This window comes from Triticum dicoccoides, chromosome 2B (assembly GCF_002162155.2).
Source record: "Triticum dicoccoides isolate Atlit2015 ecotype Zavitan chromosome 2B, WEW_v2.0, whole genome shotgun sequence".
NCBI lineage: Eukaryota > Viridiplantae > Streptophyta > Magnoliopsida > Poales > Poaceae > Triticum > Triticum dicoccoides.
The window spans coordinates 736492857-736514570 of record NC_041383.1 but is presented as its reverse complement, the minus strand read 5'-3'; positions in this window follow the sequence as shown (position 1 = coordinate 736514570).

Sequence of the window (21714 nt, the reverse complement as noted above, 5' to 3'; positions counted from 1 at the left end):
GGGGGAGGCGACGGGCGGGCGGGCGGGCGCGGCGGTCGGCGGAGGGTTAGGGTTTGGCGGGGGAGGGGGAGGAAGCGAGTTTCGCTTTTTTGTCTGGTGGCGCGTCTGGTGCCGACGAGAGGAGGGGGGGAGGCCGCGTGGGGAGCTGCACGGACGGCAGCGAGGCAAGGCGGAGGAAGAAGGGAGGAGAGGGTCGGAGGAGAGGCGCAGCGTGTGCAGCAGGCGTGGGTCGGGCCTAAACAATAGGGTGGGCGTCGGCCCGGCGATCTGGGAGGGAGCTTTCTTTCCCTTTCTTCCTTTCCAGGTTTTGCTCCTTTCCGATTTATTATGTTTTTTTCTTCTCGTTTGCGGATTTTGATTGCTCCCCCTAAGTTGCGACAGTGCGGCTCTGAAAAAAATGCTACTGTCAAAACAAATAATACTACAACGGGATAAAAGATAATTACAGAGGATCATTTTTTCCCAAAGTGATTACAGAAAATATCTTGATTTTTTGCGATTTCCGAACGATCGCCACTCCCCCTCCCCCCAAATGCTAATGTAACTACGTTGGAAATATTGTGTCTCACAGCGAACGCCCTCTGTGCCGTTGGATCTCTTGCACGAATCCCATGGTGTTCGCTTTCACACACGCCTCCGCACGAATTACGAGTGTACACGGTTCGCTTTGGACGTCAATCTAAGCGAAACTTTTACTGGGAAGGTAGATTATGTTGTTAGAGTATGCAAATGGTCGTCATTTTATGTTGATGTAACATGACAATTTTCTCCAACAACATGACAAATCCAGAGCATGGCAGTTCTCATCATTTTCCTCTTTTTTTACGTTGGCGAATATCCATGCTACAAGCATGGCAATCCGAAAAAGAATGGCAGCTTTCTGAAAATCTTTTTATACAGCATGCCGATTCTGAAACGTTCATTGGGAATGGCTATTTTGAGCAAACAAAAACATTCATTTGTTTCTCCTTGTCACGGGAACAAATAGTTCGCTCGGGGACCTCCAGATCTGAAGTTCGACGTATATTATGGTTCTTATTTTTTTCGGAAAGCCATCCTGGCACATTTTATTGTATCAGATAGTAGTTACAACGTTCAAAAGAAAAACAAATTGAGAGCATTATCTAAAATTAATATGGAATTCATTTTCAAAGGAAATACTCCCTCCGTCTAGGTGTGTAAGTCATCTTACAAAAACCAAATAATCCCAAAACACTTAGGCGCGGTGCATTAAATTCTACCTCGTTTCTTGTTTCTTTACATATCAACCAATAAGAGATGTGGGGTGTGCATGCTTTTAATGACTTGAGACTACCAAACACGACATGCAGTGGTTAGTTCATTGCATGCAATGCTATTAATTAGCAAATGAACATTAACTTCTCTCGTTTTCTCCTCCTCCTTGGGCACGGTGCACAACCTAAAATGACTTACTCACCTAGACGGAGGGAGTAACATTGATTCCAAAGTTAACTTGAAATTAATTTCGAAAGCGAATAACTACTTAACAAGTGCATATATTCAAAAGCAATGGGAGCATTGTCTTAAACTAATATGCAAGAAATGAACACCCTCTGGGTAGGGGATTGTTGAAACACGCGGTACGCTACGCTACCGCCAAATAAAAAAATTCTACCACGCACCCAAGATCTTGTTGCTGGAAATAGATCACAGGATCGGGTTTACCACTAGACGCGCAATCACCGCAGCGGAAGTAGAATTGGTGATGTGTGTAGTTGTTCGGTCGATATCCCGCGAACAACGATCTCCGGCAACGCCGGAGTCCCGCGAACAGCTCCTCACGGATCCCTCGAATGGTTCCTTGTTGTTCCCTTGAATGGTTTGTCCAAGCACCGCAGATGCGATGCCTCTCAGGTATCCGCACGTACCAGGAGCAGCGTCAGGCGACGGACTGCTAGGTCCGGTCGCGCGGCATGGTGTGTGGGAGTGGTAGCATATGATATTAATGCTACTTTGTTAAATATTGTCATCTGGAAGTCCTAATGAAGATGTTGCATCTTATCTTAATACCTTCGTTGAATTATGTGATATGCAAAAGAAAAAAGATGTGGATAATGATATTATAGAGTTGAAATTATTTTCTTTCTCGTTAAGAGATCATGCTAAAACTTGATTTCATCCTTGCTCAAAATAACATTGATTCATGGGATAAATGTAAGAATGTTTTTATTGACATGTATTTTCCTCCCGCTAAGATTATTTCTCTTAGAAATCAAATTACGAACTTTAGGCAACTTGAGCAAGAACATGTTGCACAATCTTGTGAGAGGATAAAATTAATGACTAAAAATTGTCCCACTCATGGTTTAAGCTTATGAATGAAAATACAAAAAAAAATATGCGGGACTAAACTTTGTGCCGACAAATCTTCTAGACTCTGCTGGAGGTGGTACTTTTATGGGAATTACATTGGGAGAAGCTACAAAACTTCTTGACAATATGATGACAAATTATTCTCAATGGCACACCGAATGAGCTCTAACTGGTAAGAAGGTAAACTTTGTCGAAGAAATTACTACTTTGAGTGATAAAATGGATGCTCTTATGAATATGTTCACTAGTAAAAATGCTCAAGTTGATCCTAGTGTGCCACTATCTACATTGATTGAGCAAAATAATGATGTGATTGATGTGAATTTTGTCTCTAGAAATAATTTCAACAACAATGCTTATAGAGCGAATTTTAATCCTAGACCATATCCTGGTAATCCCTTTGATAATTATAGTAATTCCTATGGTAATTCTTATAATAATAATAATAATAATAATAATAATAATAATAATAATAATAATAATAATAATAATAATATGATACCTACTGAACTTGAGAACAACATTAAAGAATTTATTTGTTCTCAAAATATTTTCAATGCTATGGTAAAAGAAAAACTACATAAAGTTGATGATATGGCTAGAAACATTAATATAATTGCTCCTGATGTGGAAACTCTCAAAATTAAACTTTGCCACCTAAGCATGATATTAATGAGTATTGAATCTATCCAAATCTCCATTAATGAAAGTAAATAGAGAACCGCTAGGTTGAGAGCTAAGCGAGAATTCATGGAAAAGCTATTTCACCTGGTTTTTATTGTAATCATGATGAAGATATTAAAATGATTGGTGTGACACCCATTGAAACTTTGTTTAGTAATGTAAAAATTGATGAAAAAGAGACTGGAGATGAGTCAACTTTAGCTAGAAGGCGTCCCAATTGTTCAAAGAGTGATGATCTTAATGATAAAAATGATTAAAGTGGGTTTGGAGAGGTCAAGACTTTACATAGTGATGTGCTCACTACTTTGGATTTCAATGACTTTAATTATGATAATTGTCCTTTCATTGAATGTATTTCTAATTCGGAGCATCCTTCCACCATCCCCATGGACTCTACACCAACACATCAAGCACCATGTGGACCTATGACAAGAGCTCGAGCACACGCCATTGAAACCGAGGTGAACTCACTCCTTCACGAGATCAATATGGACATGAGTGGAACTTGGTTGCTACCTCATCAAAATGCTCTATGTGTCATTAGGTATGAAGAAGGATGCTTCCAAGTAGCTGAAGAACACCCCAAAGGAGTAGGAGAAGCAACCCAAGTCTATAAGGAGGAAGAAGAAGTCCAACAGCAACACTTCAACACCTCCCAGGCGACCCCGTGCCAATGGGCCCCCAAGACCTCGTGCACACGGGTCGCCCAGGAGGCTACTCGAAACGAGACGCGCACCCCCGTGCGCATGGCCTCCAAACCCCGTGCACACGGGCCCGGGCCGCTATAGCACTCCGTACGCAAGGGTGTGTACCGTGCCCACGGGACCCCGTGCGCACGGTCTCAACTTACCCTGTGCGCACGGGCCTTACAGGTTTCAGCCGAGGGTGCCCTTTCTTGCCTCTCAAGTTGTCCCCTCTCCACCTCTACCTATATGTTTCGTACCAAGGCTACTTAATAGGGTTAGCAAAGTATATGAGAGATATCTAGAGAGCTTTGCTCCTTCTACCACTCCTCTTGGAGATCAAGACCTCTTTAGAGAGGATCCCAAGTGGATTTCAAGACCTCCTCTTAGGAGAAGACTATCATTAAGACCTTACCTCCTTGGGAGTGGGAAAAACTTTATCTAGTGCTTGTTTCCTTTGCTTGTGCTTGTATTCTTGTGGATCTATGTGTTTGCCATTCTAGTGGATGTGTAATTGGTTTTTTTTTGAGTGAATTCCTCTTTGTGTTCTTGGTGTTAATACCTTTCCCCCCTCCAAGTGTGAAAAGATCCCTCTTAGGGTTTCACCCTACAACATCTTGGTGTCATGAGCAAGGTTGATTCACATCTTGGAGTCCCTACCACCCATATTCTAGCTTGATTTTGTTGTGTTTCATCCTAATTCAAAAATCCCCACCAAAAATAGCCCAAACATTTTTCTTACAATTTGTTAGGTCTTGTGAGATTTGGTTGATTTGATCCACGAATTTGGTGTTTGACAAGTGGATCTACCCTTTACCGCCATTTCCCACCCACCCCACCATCGATTTTGGTCGAAATCTTGAAAATATCCACGGATCTGAAGGTGTTCTTGCGCTCCCAGAACACCCCGTGCGCATAGGCTTCACTTACCCCGTGCACATGGGCCTTACAGAACTGTTCAACCAAATCCTGTTTTGCATCATTGTGCCATTCCACCACCACAATTTATCTTCCGCAATATTTCCAGTTGGTGTTTGAGTTTTTTGGGTTACGGTGCATCGTGTCCTAAGGTGTTTCGGCTACTTAGGTGCGGTTCGATTTTGACATCACCATCACTCATCATCGTCTCGGACTCCACTTCGACATCGACCCCTTCATCTTCATACCAACCGTAAGCAAGGACGGTAACATCGACAACACTTTGTTCATACCCTTGCCATTACATTGATAGCCTCGAGCCATTTTGCGTCACTTACCCATCGAGACTAGCGAGTTGAGAATTGCCGGGCCACGTTCTTTGTGCACCTTAGTGATATGCCTACTCCGCATAGCTACATTTAGCGTGCAATCATCTTGCTATCATCATCGTGCCATAAGTCTCTCTCGTGCATTTCATACTTAGTTGTCTCATATATCGGCTCCCACTTCAAGCATTGTGGCATATATAAAAAAGGAGAAAAGGCTTTTAAGCAAAAGAAGAGTAGCAAAGAGCTTGGAAGAAATAGCATTGAGCCTCATAGCATAGTTACATCATTTTGGTCACTACATACTTGGATATGCTTGGGATTGTAGGCGGCACATTACTCTCTTAGGTTGGTGCACAAGCGTATCTAGCCCGTTAAAGCAATCGAGCTATTGTCTCTCTAGTATCCCTGCAACAAGAGCTTTCTCCATGGTAACACATCTTGTGCTCGTTCCTTGGTTGCGCGGATCCCATCTATTTTCCGTGTGTGTGTTCCTAGTTATATCCTTGGAATTGATACTGATACGTCTCCAACGTATCTATAATTTTTGATTGTTCCATGTTGTTATATTATCATTCTTGGATGTTTTACAATCATTTTATAGTCATTTTATATCATTTTTGGGTACTAACCTATTCACATAGTGCCCAGTGCCAGTTGCTGTTTTCTGCATGTTTTTACATCGCAGGAAATCAATATCAAACGAAGTCCAAACGCACCGAAACTCCTGGAGGATTTTTTTGGGCCAGAAGACATCCAGTGGGCCAAGAAAGCACCTGGGGGTGGCTCGAGGGGAGCAGCACCCACCAGGGCGCGCCAGGAGGCCCAGGCGCGCCCTGGTGTGTTGTGCCCACCTCGGGTGCCCCCTGAACCGCCTCTTTGCTCTAGAAATACCCCAATATTCCAGGAACCCTAGGGGAGGCGACAAAAATCAATGCCAGCTGCCGCAAAGTCTAGAACCACCAGATCCAATCTAGACACCATCACGGAGGGGTTCACCACTTGCATTGGTGCCTCTCCGATGATGCGTGAGTAGTTCTTTGTAGACCTACGGGTCCGTAGTTAGTAGCTAGATGGCTTCCTCTCTCTCTCTCTCTTGATTATCAATACAATGGTCTCTTGGAGATCCATATGATGTAAGTCTTTTTGCGGTGTGTTTGTTGGGATCCGATGAACTTTGAGTTTATGATCAGATCTATGTTTTTATCCATGAAAATTATTTGAGTCTTCTTTAATCTCTTATATGCATGATTGCTTATAGCCTCGTATTTCTTCTCTGATATTTGGGTTTTGTTTGGCCAACTTGATCTATTTATCTTGTAATGGGAAGAGGTGCTTTGTAGTGGGTTCGATCTTACGATGCTTGATCCCAGTGCTAGAAGGGGAACCAACGCGTATGTATCGTTGCTACTAAGGATAACAAGATGGGATCTATATCTTCACAATAGATAAAAGGATATTGTCTACATCATGCCATCGTTCTTATTGCATTACTTCATTTTTCCATGGACTTAATACACTAGATTGTTGGATAGCGGTCGATGTGTGGAGTAATAGTAGTAGATGCAGGCAGGAGTCGGTCTACTAATCTTGGACATGATGCCTATATAATGATCATTGCCTAGATATCATCATGATTATTTGAAGTTCTATCAATTGCCAAACAGTATTTGTTTTCCCACCGTTTGCTATTTTTCTCGAGAGAAGCCACTAGTGAAACCTATGGCCCCCGGGTCTCTTTTCATCATATTTGCCTTTGTGATCTATTTTCCTTTGCATTTATTTTCAGATCTATTAAACCAAAAATACAAAAATACCTTGTTGCAATTTATTTGTTCCGTGATCTATTTATCCTATCTACCACTTTTATCTCACGTTATTTGCCTATCTTGAGGCGCCATACCCGAAAGGGATTAACAACCCCTTTAACACGTCGGGTTGCGAGTATTTGTTATTTGTGTGCAGGTGTTGTTTACGTGGTGTAAGGAGGTTCTCCTACTAGTTTGATAACCTTGATCTCATCACTGAGGGAAATACCTACCATCGCTATACTGCATCATCCCTTCCTCTTTGGGGAAATACCGACGTAGTTCTGGCAGACATCAAAAGGAATTTCTGGCGCCGTTGCCGGGGAGGATCTTTAACATCAACCAGGTTCCTAGTCACAAATCTCATCTCCTCGCAATTTACATTATTTGTCATTTGCCTCTCCCCCACTTCACAAAATTTTTTCGTTTTATTCTCCCTCTTCTTCGTTCGCCGTTTTCTTGTGAGATCTCTTATTTGCTTGAACTTGTCACCATGAGTGACTTTGGTATGGCAGAAACATATGATGGCCTAACTCCTAAAATGGAGCGTACAGGTAATCTGGATGCCAAAACTTTTGTCTTGGGGCAAGGGAATTTTATGGGAAAAGAACATATCCAAGAATTTTTCAATTGTGTCGGAAAATTAAGTCTTAATGATATCCCTATACTTAAAAGGACTAAATCTTATGTGGAAGCTATTTCGGCACTTGTTTTGAAGCTTGAAACTAGACTTATTTGTACCCATACCACCTTGCAAAGATTGTTCTATGAGTTACCCGTTATAAAGGATCCTAAAGCTAAAAAGTTAGCCACTCTTGTTTTGATGAATGAATTTGACTACATAATACGGGAAGCTAGGGAAATCTTTGTTTTTGATGGCATGGATCATGAAAACCCGTGATTGATGAAATTCTTTATATTAGTGATTATGCTTTAAGACATTTGCTTGGAGATAACCAAATATTTGATGAGAATCTTAAAAAACAAGTCACCGTTTTAGATATGATCCAACAAGTTTTTAACGATGTTAATCAACACTATTCTTGGATCATTGTCGGAAATCAAAGGGGTTATGATAAAAAGCAACTTCATAGTGCTAAGTTTTCCATGGACAATGTGTTTTATGTTTTATTTACAAAGCCTCCCGACACAAATACCTCCATGGAAAACAAGGATAAGGGTGAAAAAACATAGATCCTACGCGTTATGCCTAGCTAAGGGCGTAAAATGATGGCGCTTGTTGGGAGGCAACCCAATGGATAAAATTTATTTTTGCTTTCTGTTCTTGTGTGTTAGCACAATTATGCTACTATTATCACTACAAAAAAATACACTTCCGTGATGATACGTGTTTGTCACAGTAGGTCGCGTTTTCTGTCATGCATGTACATCCATGACGATTTTATGATAGAATCAAGATAGTCATACCTGTGCTGTCGTAGAAGTGCTCCATGACATTACCAAAATTATCATCACGGAAGTGTCCACTTCCATGATGATAAATCACGCGTCACAGCAGTGCTTTCGTCAAGGGTGACCGACACGTGGCATCCACCGTAACGGAACGTCGTTAAGCTATCGGGTATGGTTTTGGATCCGATAACCCGTTAACAGCCCTGACCAATGGGGATTTTCCACGTGTAAAATCATCATTGGCTGGAGGAAACATGTGTCGGCTCATCGTTGGAACAGATGTCATCCACTCATTGGACAGAAGGCGCCTATGATACGTCGACACATGGCATGACCCAACAGAGGCCCATTCCTGTGAAAAGGCCAGCCTGTTTGACTTGGTCAAAAGGTGGTGGGCTGGCCCATGGAAAGCATGTTAACGGCCTGTTCGCATATAGCCCTTACAACCTGCTAACCCAAGGCCCGTTACGCCCTATCCGAATTAGGCCCAGTAGCGTCATCTGGGCCATCCAATATGATTCCAGCCTGTTTTCACTTCTGGCCCATGACGTCTTTCGGCCCATATGAGGCCCTATGTAACTCTTGGCCTATTAATGGCCCGTGGTGAAACTGGCCCGTAATGAACAGTGTATCACTTTACACCTATTAACGGCCCGTGGTGAAACTGACTCGTAATGAACAGTGTATCACTTTATACCCAATAACGACCCGTTATTCCGTTGGTCCGTTTCCAGCCCATGTTATCTTTCAGCCTCCTCAGAGCCCATTTATTCTTGGGCTCATTTCCACCATTCGTTTACTTACGACCCGTTACTGTCATTTTCTGCTTGTGGGCCAAATTCAGCCCATGGTTACAGTCAGTCCGTTTGTGGTCCGTTAATACGTTGGTCCGTTTTCATAACGTCATCAAATACGGCCTATTAACGATGGCCCGTTATGGTTGGCCCATGAACGGACGATTCCAACTCTAGCTCGTTTACGGCCATAATGCGGCCTGTTATTGGCCCATGTTTGGCCAATCGATCATACGGCCCGTATAAGGCCCATTGATGATATGGCCCGTATAAGGGCCGTTGTTTCTATGGCCCGTAGAAGGCTCATTGTTTCTACGGCCCGTAGAAGGCCTACTGTTTCTACGGCCCGTAGGAGGCCCAATGTCATTACAGTAAATATTAGCCCATGGTTATTGTGTCCTAGTTTTAAAAAATAGGTTATTGCAGCCATTCGCAAACCGCGGAAAAAGAACTGCACTAACTACAAGCAAACAAATAAAAAAGACAACAAGGAAATAAATAAGCAAGCAACTTATGCTAGGTTATCATGGCTATTACACATATTACATCCACTGGGCATCAAAGTTTGCCACCAGTGCAAATATAGGGAACAAAGCAGCATATAAACGCCGCAGCAAAACAAGTCCAGAACTGAAACCACTTCAGAAGAGTTCAAGAAACAATATCCTGGGTACCCATAATGTTGGCAAGATGCTTAGAAAGCTTATTAACTTTCTCTTGTTTGGCGCTTAAATCCTCCGGCGCTTGCTGTTGCACAAGAAAGTACGCATCTGAATTCTGCAGGGACTTCCTCAGTTCTTCGGCTTCTTGCGCAGCACAGCTGACTGATGCCTTTCAGCTTGGAGTTGAGACCGAAGAAGCCAAAGTGATTCAGGCAGTGAGTTCGAAGAGCTTGTGCCAGCGGTACTGGCCAGTAACTCGAACACTACATCATCGCAGGACTGTGGGGTTTTCTCACTGTCTACAAGATCGTTTTTATCACCTTTCTTGGAGACCAACAAGGTTGTCTCACTATCTTGAACCTTATCTTCATTACTTTCTCTACCATTGCATATTGGGGTGCTCTTCTCCAATATTCTGTTTGCATAGTACAAGAGAAACAAGCAGACACATCACAGGTTTAGCTTGTAGTATACGAAACTCATTTTGGTAAACCGGTTCAGTAGTAAGGTGGACAGGATAATAGCATGAAACAAACATATATCTATGTACTATGGTCACTGTATTGTCCATATCATTCTAGTTTATGTTCCCTAATCAAGATAGAGACACAGTTCAACTCATATATTTTTAAGACACATCAGCATAGACAAAATATAAGTGTGAGAAATTACACAACAATGGCAGCACTTGTAATGTGCATCACATGAGAACATAACCGTTTATACAACTTAAACTGAAATCAACATAGAGCAAGAAGTTAGAACAACAATCCAGTTAAAGAAATAGGTTTAAAACATACCTGTTGCGCCATTGGAGTTTCAATTGGATCCTTCAAATTCGGAAGTATTTGGTATGGGTAAATACAGTGATGTAACAGCAAAGGAGTATGGACCATAGCTACGGAATCTGACCTGAGAACAGTTGCTCTTATGCTTTAAATGTGGAGTTTGGGTTAGCTGTGGTGGTCTTCGTGCTTTGGGCACTGCAGTAGCTTTACAAACTGCTCGTGTGGGGGTACCCTGTGGTGGACATGGTGCTTTGTCAACTAGAAGTGGGTTACTATCCGCTGGGGTTGCGGTTAGATGGGTTGTAGCTGGTTCTCTGCCCAATGGTGTAAGTGTGCAATCTCGAAGAGTCTCGATTACGTGTGGTGGGGCTAGTTTGTGGGCCAGTACAACCATGGTTCTATCTACATCGACGGGTAGCACTGTCTTTTGTGAACAACGGGTTTTTGCTCCCTTAGATACTGCCATCACCCCCTCCAATTCAAATGGCTGATAAACAAGAAAAGAAATTGAACGTACATACATTGTATGATAGACAGATGTGGTAATTCACATATATGTTGTCTAACCAAACATGACAACATGACACAATTTCACATATATGATGCCTAACTAAACAGGATAGCATGACACAGTTTCAGATATATGATGGATAACTTAACAGGATATAATGGCATAACTCAACATATGATGAGTACCTAAACAGGATGACATGACAAAACTATATGATGTCTTTCTAAAATAGGTTGGGATGACATAATTCACATACATGTTGTCTAAGTATACATGATGGCATGATATAATTGACATAATTGATTCATATACTAAGCAACTGGCACTCGCATGTATGATCTCTAAACTAAGCAGATATAATTCAATATTGTGCATATGATGTCTAAACTAAGCAATGCAAGACACCATATGTATCATATGAGAAATATAAACATTGCAACTTAGAGCATACACCTCAGGTGGGATATAGGACTGGTCATCTGTCTCTAAATCCTCCTCTGAGGAGCTCCATGTAACCATCAAGATATATGCTTCAACAGGTACCATTGCCTGCTCTGAAGACGTTGTTTTCACTCCAAATTTTTCCATAACTGGCTCAAATGGCTGATACACATGAAGAGTAGTTGAATATACACATATTGTCGGCAAATGGAATACGTAATGAAAAAAATATGGCATGAGATAATTCATATATATGATGCCTGGCTCCATGGCGGTGCATAATTCACATATATGATAACTGGCTGAAAAACATGGCGTTGCATAATTCACATATCTGATATAGAAAGCAAACAGGAGGCATTCACACAAAGCATGTCTAATCTAAACAGATGGCATGGCAATGCAAGACACCATATGCATGATATGAACAATATAACCCAGCCAAGTTAGAGCATGCACCTCATGGGGGAGGGGGGGGGGAATACGACTGGTCATCTGTCTCTGATTCCTCCTCTAAGGAGCTATCTATAACCAGCAAGAAATCTGCATCGACAGGTATCACTGACTGCTCAGAAGACCTTGTCTTCACTCCAGATTTTCCCATGACCGACTCAAATGGTTGATGCACAGGAAGAGTAGATGAATGTATAAACATTGTTGACAAATGGAATACATTATGGAAAAAAATATGGCACGATACAATCACTACTACAAAAAGGGCTATAGATGGAATGGCCACTAATGGTGCACCTGTCATGTGGTGCGCCATTACTATATTCTAATGGCGCACCATGTCTCAGTGCGCCACCATTAGTAGTTTTGAAAAAAAACATAAAAAAATTTGTTACTAATGGCGCACCGTTGTATAGTGCACTATTACTATGTCATAGTAATGGCGCACCACATCCGCCGTGCGCCATTAGTAGTTTTAAAAAAAAGTAAAAAAAAATAAAAAAAAATTTGTTACTAATGGCGCACCATGTCTCGGTGCGCCATTACTAGTTTTAACTAGTAATGGCGCACTGTCCACTGGTGTGCCATTACTAAGTTTTTTTCAAAAAAAAATTCAAAAAAAATATCATTTTTTTTTATTTTTTTTCAAAACTAGTAATGGTGCACCGTGGGTGTGGTGCGCCATTACTAGTTTAACTAGTAATGGCGCACCACCCCACGGTGCGCCATTACTAACTTGCCCTAACACCGAATGCACCCCCCCTGTGGATCGCCTTTTCAGTTTTAAAAAAAATAAAAGAAAATGATGGAAATGTCAAAAAATAAAAGAAAATAAGTTTCCCATGTGATATGTGCTCTAGTTGTTGGGAAAATTTACAAATATGAATTTTGACTTTATTTGCAAAATCTCTCTGGAAATTTGTAAAATGGGCATAACTTTTGCATACGAACTCGGATGAAAAAGTTTTTTATATGAAAAATCATCTACTCGAAAAGTTACATCCAAATTTAACTGGGGGAACCCCGTTAAACATTTTCAAAATCCCCAAAAACCTAACAGAAAAAAAGTTATGGGGTTTTCAAGATCTAGAGGCAAAAAATTCAAAAAAATTCAAACTTACTAGTGGCGCACCGTGGATGTGGTGCGCCACTAGTAGCAGAAAAAAAATTGGTTTTGAATTTTTTTTCAAAAAATGATACGTAATATGACTGGGAAGTTTGAAATATTTTTCAAAATTTCATCATAGTCATGAACATGAACAAAGTCCTAGACATCAACAAAGTATAACAGGATTGATATGCTAGATATATCAACAAGTGCCTGTGAAGTGAGCTGTTGCTGGGGTTGGATAGAACTCTGAAGTTAAGCGTGCTTGGGCTGGAGTAGTGTGAGGATGGGTGACCTTTAGGGAAGTTTGACCATGGAGTGCGATTTGACCTGAGATTAAGCATATTGACCCGAGATTAAGCCATAATGAACTAAGATTAAGAAAAAAATGAAAAAAAAATTGAATTTTTATTTTATTATTTTTTGAAAAAATATTGTTACTAATGGCGCACTTCTATGTGGTGCGCCATTAGTATACCAGATACTAATGGCGCACCTGTTACTAATGGCGCACTTCTATGTGGTGCGCCATTAGTATACCAGATACTAATGGCGCACCACATGTGCGCCATTAGTAAAAAATACTAGTGGCGTGGTACTAATGGCCCACCGGTAGTGCGCTATTAGTAGGCAAAACCGATGCGCCATTAGTAGGCCTTTTCCTAGTAGTGAATTCACATATACGATGACTGGCTAAACAGGATGGCATGCATGATTCACATATATGATGCCTGGCTAAAGAAGATGGCATTGCATAATTCCCATATACTCCCTCCGTTCCTAAATATTTTTCTTTTTAGAGATTTAAAATGTACTACCACATACGGATGTATATAGACATATTTTAGAGTGTAGATTCACTCATTTTGTTCTGTATGTAGTCACTCGTTGAAATCTCTAAAAAGACAAATATTTAGAAATGATGGGGGTATGATATAGAAACCAAATAGGTGGCATTCATACAAAGAAAAATCTAAACTAAGCTGATGACATATAAGATGTATAATGTAAGCAATGCAAGGCGCCATATGCATGATATGACCAACATCAGCATGCCAGGTTAGAGCAAACACCTCAGGTGGTAAACAGGCGTGGCTGGCTCCTTTTGAATCTCCATCTGAACAGTTATCTTCCTTTGGAATACAATATGGAAATGCAGGAGGGGGGGGCACTTCGCCCACCATGGAGCGGCGTCTGCATGACATTATATTCCCACGCAACGGTCTTCTCTTTTTCTCTACATGTTCAGTACGATTGTGTACAGTATCTGACATGCATAATAAAAAAATAGTTAGATTTTGTAAGGCCTAAGGGGTGCATGCAAAAATCAAGACTGATGGTAGAAACCGAGTGTATGGATCCAAAACTAATGATAGCAGGTAGATTATAGCTTCAGTTTAAAAAGATAGACAATGGATCATCTATTGTTTGTTGCCCACCCAACATGAACCACATAGAAGACCCCAGATGAACCAGATAGTAGACAGATACTATTCGTTGCTGGCTCGATATGAGACCCATGGGCAATTCAAAACTCAAGATTGAACGATAAATTAGCAGGTAATAATAACCAATGTATAACGTAAGCAAACACGAAAGACTGCGACCTCTCTTCCGGAACTGTGTAGTCCTCAGGTTCATCTGCTCAGTCGATGATGGTAATGCAGTTGGCGTGGCTGCCGGCAACGGGGAAGATGATCTGAGGTGGCGAAAGAAAGTCTGCAGGGGGGATCTCTGCTGCAGTGAACGCTTCTGTCGATGGTGCACCTCAGGTGGGGTAGATGACGGCACGACAAGAGCAGGACATAACACAGAGAGTTTTCTTTGATGCCTATCTGAAAATGAAGTAAATCTGTAAGGGCTCCTTAGAATTGGAGGATTCTATAAACGCAGGGACAGGAAAAACACAGGAATAGGATAGGAGTGCACGTGCAAAATAGAGCATTTGGAAACATAGGATTTCAGTCAACCTGGGTGTTTGGCTCACATAAATTGGAAGAACACAGGAATGGAGAAACAAAGTGATGCGATGAGTGTACAACCTCTTTGTCATAGCCTTGTGGACCTCAGCATCATTGGGTTGGACGTGGAGGATGGTGATGATGCTGTTGTGACTGTCAGAGGCGGGGAAGAAGATCCGAGGCCTCTGGAAACGGCGTTGAGGGTACTGCTCCGCTATGATGGACGGTTCCGTCGTTGGAGCAGCTTCGCTAATGTGTGATGACCCACAAGTGTAGGGGATCTATCGTAGTCCTTTCGAAAAATAAGAGTGTCGAACCCAACGAGGAGCAGAAGGAAATGATAAGCGGTTTTCAGTAAGGTTTTCTCTGCAAGCACTGAAATTGTAGGTGATATATAGTTTTGTGATAAGATAAATAGTAATGAGTAACAAGTAAATAAAGTAAATAAAGTGCAGCAAGGTGGCCCAATCCTTTATGTGGCAAAGGATAAGCCTGGACAATTTCTAATAATGAGAAAGGAGCTCCCGAGGACACATGGGAATTATCGTCAAGCTAGTTTTCATCACGCTCATATGATTCACGTTCGGTACTTTGATAATTTGATATGTGGGTGGACCGGTGCTTGGGTACTGCCCTTACTTGGACAAGCATCCCACTTATGATTAACCCCTATTGCAAGCATCCGCAACTACAAAAAGAAGTATTAAGGTAAACCTAACCATAGCATTAAACATATGGATCCAAATCAGCCCCTAACGAAGCAACACATAAACTAGGGTTTAAGCTTCTGTCACTCTAGCAACCCATCATCTACTTATTACTTCCCAATGCCTTCCTCTAGGCCCAAATAATGGTGAAGTGTCATGTAGTCGACGTTCACATAACACCACTAGAGGAAAATACAACATACATCTCATCAAAATATCAAACGAATACCAAATTCACATGACTACTAATAGCAAGACTTCACCCATGTCCTCAGGAACAAACGTAACTACTCACAAAGCATATTCATGTTCATAATCAAAGGAGTATTAATATGCATTAAGGATCTGAACATATGATCTTCCACCAAGTAAACCAATTAGCATCAACTACAAGGAGTAATCAACACTACTAGCAACCCACAAGTACCAATTTGTGGTTTTGATACAAGATTGGATACAAGAGATGAACTAGGGTTTTGAGAGGAGATGGTGCTGGTGAATATGTTGGTGGAGATTGACCCCCTCTCGATGAGAGGATCGTTGGTGATGATGATGGTGATGATTCCACCCTTCCGGAGGGAAGTGTCCCCGACAGAACAGCTTTGCCGGAGCTCTAGATTGGTTCTGCCTCGTTGCGGCGGAGTTTCATTCCGTAAGCTTGCCCACAATTTTTTCCAGGGTAAAAGCTCTCATATAGCAGAAGATGGACACCGGGGGCCCACTAGGGGGCCCAGGAGACAGGGGGCGCACCCAGTAGGGGGGGGGCGCCCCCACCCTCCTGGCCAAGGTGTGGGCCCCCTGATGTATTTCTTTCGCTCAATAATTCTTATTAATTCCAAAAACATGTTTCGTGGAGTTTCAGAATTTTTGGAGCAGTGTAGAATAGGTTTCCAATGTTTGCTCCTTTTCGAGCCAGAATTCCAGCTGCCGGCATTCCCCCTCTTCATGATAAACCTTGTAAAATAAGAGAGAATAGCCTTAAGTATTGAGATATAATGTGTAATAACAACCCATAATGCAATAAATATTGATATGAAAGCATGATGCAAAATGGACGTATCAACTCCCCCAAGCTTAGACCTCGCTTGTCCTCAAGCAGAAGCCGATATCGAAAAATATGTCCACATGTTTAGAGATAGAGGTGTCGATAAAAATAAAATACAGACATGAGGGCATCATGATCATTCTTATAACAGCAACATATCTAGATTTTATCATATGATTTCTTATGCTCAAGTAACAATCAATTCACAATGTCAAGTATGGTTCAAAAACTTCATTGAGAACTAACAAACTATAATCTCAATCATTGAAGCAATTGCAGTTTATCATAACATCAGAACGAGTCAACAATAGAGCTTTTTAGCAAGTTCACATACTCAACTATCTTGTAGTCTTCTATAATTGCTAACACTCACGCAATACTTGTGGTTATGGAGTTTCAGCCGGACACTGAGAAAGATAGGGGCTTATTGTGTTGCCTCGCAATGTATTCACCTTTAGGTGATGTCAACAATAATAGCCCATGCTAACTTACATCCAATTGGATATATATATCACGATCTTTCAAACATGAGGAGCTTGCCAAAGGATAAAATGAAAAAGGGAAAGGCGAGGATCACCTTGACTCAAGCATAAAGTAAAACATAAAGTAAAAGATAGGCCCTTCGCAGAGGGAAGCAGAGGTTGTCATGTGCTTTTAGGGTTGGATGCACAAAATCTTAATGCAAAAGAACGTCACTTTATATTGCCCCTTGTATGTGGACCTTTATTATGCAGTCCCTCGCTTTTATTACTTCCACAACAAGATCGTACAAAGCTTATTTTCTCTGCACTAATAAGTCATACATATTTAGATAGCAATTTTTATTGCCTGCAACATGACAACTTACTTGAAGGATCTTACTCAATCCATAGGTAGGTATGGTGGACTCTCATGGAAAAACTGGGTTTAAGGATATTTGGAAGCACAAGTAGTATCTCTACTTGGTGCAAGGAATTTGGCTAGCATGAGGGGGAAAGGCAAGCTCAACATGTTTGGACGGTCAATGACAATATACTTTAACTGATATGTGAGAAAACATAAACCATTACGTTGTCTTCCTTGTCCAACGTCAACTCTTTTAGCATGTCATACTTAATGAGTGCTCCCAATCATAAAAGGTGTCCAAGATAATATATTTATATGTGAACCTCTCTTTCCTTATCACTTCCTATTAATTGCAACGATGACCAGAACTATGTTTATCAACTCTCAACAACTTTTATGCCTCATACTTTCTATATGTGAAGTCATCACTAACCATAAGATCAATATGAACTCTTTTATTCCTTCTATTTCCTCAAGATCATAGCAACATAGCAAAGCCCTTGACTCAACACTAATCTTTATTGTAGATAGCTCACGGACTCGATTACATAAAGAGATCACAAAGCAAAACTCAAAACTACTTGATATCAAAACTTCAATCTACTAGATCAAGATACTACTAAAAGGATCGAACTAAATAAAATGGTAAAGATAGGAGTGTGATGGTGATACGATACCGGGGCACCTCCCCCAAGCTTGGCAGTTGCCAAGGGGAGTGCCCATACCCATGGGATTATGTCCTCGGAGGTGGTGAAGTAGGAGTTGTTGATGATGTAGGCTTGTCGTCCATCTTCTAAGACATAGGCTCTCCATCATAGAAGGATGATCGAGTCTCCGGGATCCTTGAATCTGCAGTCAAACTCATCCTCTTGAATCTATATTCATACTCACAGTTCTGGTTTTGCAGGTCATAGATTTGGGCTTGGAGATGCTCGATTTTCTCTTGAAGCTTGAAGATGGTCTCCCCAATGACTTTGGCATCCAGCTTGTGGTTGTTGGTGAACTCCATGATCATCATCTGGTTGGCATTGAGTCCACGCTCCACCATCCCTTGGCACTTGAAAACTTGCTGCTCCACGGCTTCAAGCTTTGTCTCCACGCTTCCGGTACGCCTTGGTCCCTCCACATCGCGGATGTGCAGCACCCCCTCACGCATCTCAATGGTTTGAGGGTGTTGCAGCACCTCCGCAAGATAGGGGTTGATAACCCTCTCGAAAAACTTGTCCTTGGGAGCGCTTGGGGACGACATGATGCTCTAGATCTGAAACAGAAACAGCTCGAAATGAAAACAGAGGATATTTGCGTGATAGGATGGTCAAAACCTTCGGGAGTATATATAATGAATTCTTACCGACCAAAATACGTAACGTGCAAGAAAACAGAGTCCGGGAGGCACATGAGGTGCCCACGAGACAAGGGGGCGCACCCAGTAAGGGTGGGCACGCCCTCCACTCTCGTGGGGGCCTCGTGTCCCTTTCAGACTACTTCTTTCTTCCTAAAATTCTTAAATATTCCAAAACTGATAAAATTTGCCATTGGAGTTGTTTTGGAGTCGGTTTACTTAGCGTACCACATACCTATTCCTTTTCGGAGTCTGGAACATTCTGGAAAGTGTCCCTTATGTATTCCTCCGGGGTTACGGTTTCAATAATATTAGTTTCAACATTGATAGGATTACCTGAAATATAATGTTTAATTCTTTGACCGTTTACTACCCTCGGACTTGTGCCTTCGAAGTTGTTGATTTTTATGGCACCAGAACGATAGACCTCCTCGATAACGTAAGGACCTTCCCATTTAGAGAGAAGTTTTCCTGCAAAAAATCTTAAACGAGAGTTGAATAATAACACATAATGTCCTACGTTAAACTCACGCTTTTGTATTCTTTTATCATGCCAGCGTTTGACCTTTTCTTTGAATAACTTGGCATTCTCATAGGCTTGGGTTCTCCATTCATCTAGTGAGCTAATATCAAACAACCTCTTCTCAACGGCAAGTTTGAAGTCATAGTTGAGCTCTTTAATAGCCCAATATGCTTTATGTTCAAGTTCAAGAGGTAAATGACATGCTTTTCCATAAACCATCTTATATGGAGACATACCCATAGGATTTTTGTATGCAGTTCTATAGGCCCATAATGCATCATCAAGTTTTTTGGACCAATTCTTTCTAGATCTATTGACAGTCTTTTGCAAAATTAATTTGAGCTCTCTATTGCTCAACTCTACTTGACCACTAGACTGCGGATGATAAGGAGATGTGATTCTATGATTGACATCATACTTAGCAAGCATCTTACGGAAAGCACCATGAATAAAATGTGAACCACCATCAGTCATAAGATATCTAGGGACTCCAAACCTCGGAAAAATAACTTCTTTAAGCATTTTAATAGAAGTGTTATGATCAGCACTACTAGTTGGAATAGCTTCTACCCACTTAGTGACGTAATCAACAACAACTAAAATATGTGTATAACCATTAGAGGCAGGGAAAGGTCCCATATAATCAAAGCCCCAAACATCAAATGGTTCAATAACAAGAGAATAATTCATAGGCATTTCTTAACGTCTACTAATGTTACCTACTCTTTGACATTCATCACAAGATAAGACAAATTTACGAGCATCTTTGAAGAGAGTAGGCCAATAAAAACCAGATTGTAGTACCTTGTGTGCAGTTCTATCTCCAGCGTGGTGTCCTCCATAGGATTCAGAGTGACACTTGCGTAGGATCTGTTCCTTTTCATGCTCAGGCATACAACGTCTAATAACACCATCTACCCATTCTTTATAAAGGTGTGGATCATCGCAAAAGTAATGTCTTAAATCATAAAAGAACTTTTTCTTTTGCTGGTATGTGAAACTAGGAGGTATAAATTTAGCAACAATGTAATTAGCATAATCAGCATACCAAGGAACAGTACAAGAAGCATTAATGACCGCTAATTGTTCATCAGGAAAGCTATCATCAATAGGTAGTGGGTCATCAAGAACATTCTCTAACCTAGACAAGTTGTCTAAAACGGGGTTCTCAGCTCCCTTTCTATCAATAATATGTAAATCAAATTCTTGGAGTAGGAGAACCCATCTAATGAGCCTAGGCTTAGCATCTTTCTTTTCCATAAGATATTTAATAGCAGCATGATCAGTGTGAATAGTGACTTTGGAATCAACAATATAAGGTCTAAACTTATCACATGCAAACACAACTGCTAAGAACTTTTTTTCAGTAGTAGCATAATTTCTCTGGGCAGTATCAAGAGTCTTATTAGCATACTGGATAACATTCAATTTCCTATCGACTCTTTGCCCTAGAATAGCACCTACAACATAGTCACTAGCATCACACATAATTTCAAAAGGTAAATTCCAATCAGGTGGCTGAACAATAGGTGCAGTGATCAAAGCTTTCTTAAGTATTTCAAATGATTCTACACAATCATCATCAAGGACAAAGGGAATATCGTTTTGCAATAAATTAGTCAGAGGCCTAGATATTTTAGAAAAGTCCTTAATGAACCTCCTATAAAAACCGGCATGACCAAGGAAACTTTTTATACCTTTTGTGTCCTTGGGACATGGCATCTTTTCAATAGCATCAACTTTTGCTTTATCAACTTCAATACCTCTCTCGGAGATCTTGTGCCCCAAGACAATGCTTTCATTAACCATAAAGTGACACTTTTCCCAATTCTGGACGAGACTAGTGTCTTCACATCTCTGCAAAACGCGATCAAGGTTGCTCAAACAATCATTAAAAGAGGATCCATAAACGGAGAAGTCATCCATGAATACCTCACAAATATTTTCACAAAAATCAGAGAATATATCCATCATGCATCTTTGAAAGGTAGCAGGTGCATTACATAAACCAAAAGGCATACGTCTATAAGCAAAAGTACCGAAAGGGCAAGTAAAAGTAGTTTTAGATTGATCCCCAGTTGACACAGGTATTTGAGAGAAACCAGAATAACCATCTAGAAAGCAGAAATGTGTATGTTTGGATAGTCTTTCTAGCATTTGATCAATAAAAGGTAAAGGGTAATGATCTTTCTTAGTAGCTTTATTTAATTTACGGAAATCAATTACCATCCTATAACCTGTAATGATTCTTTGCGGGATCAATTCATCTTCATCATTAGGAAGAACGGTAATACCTCCCTTTTTAGGAACACAATGGACAGGACTTACCCAATCACTATCAGCAACGGGATATATTATACCTGCCTCAAGGAGCTTTAGTATCTCCTT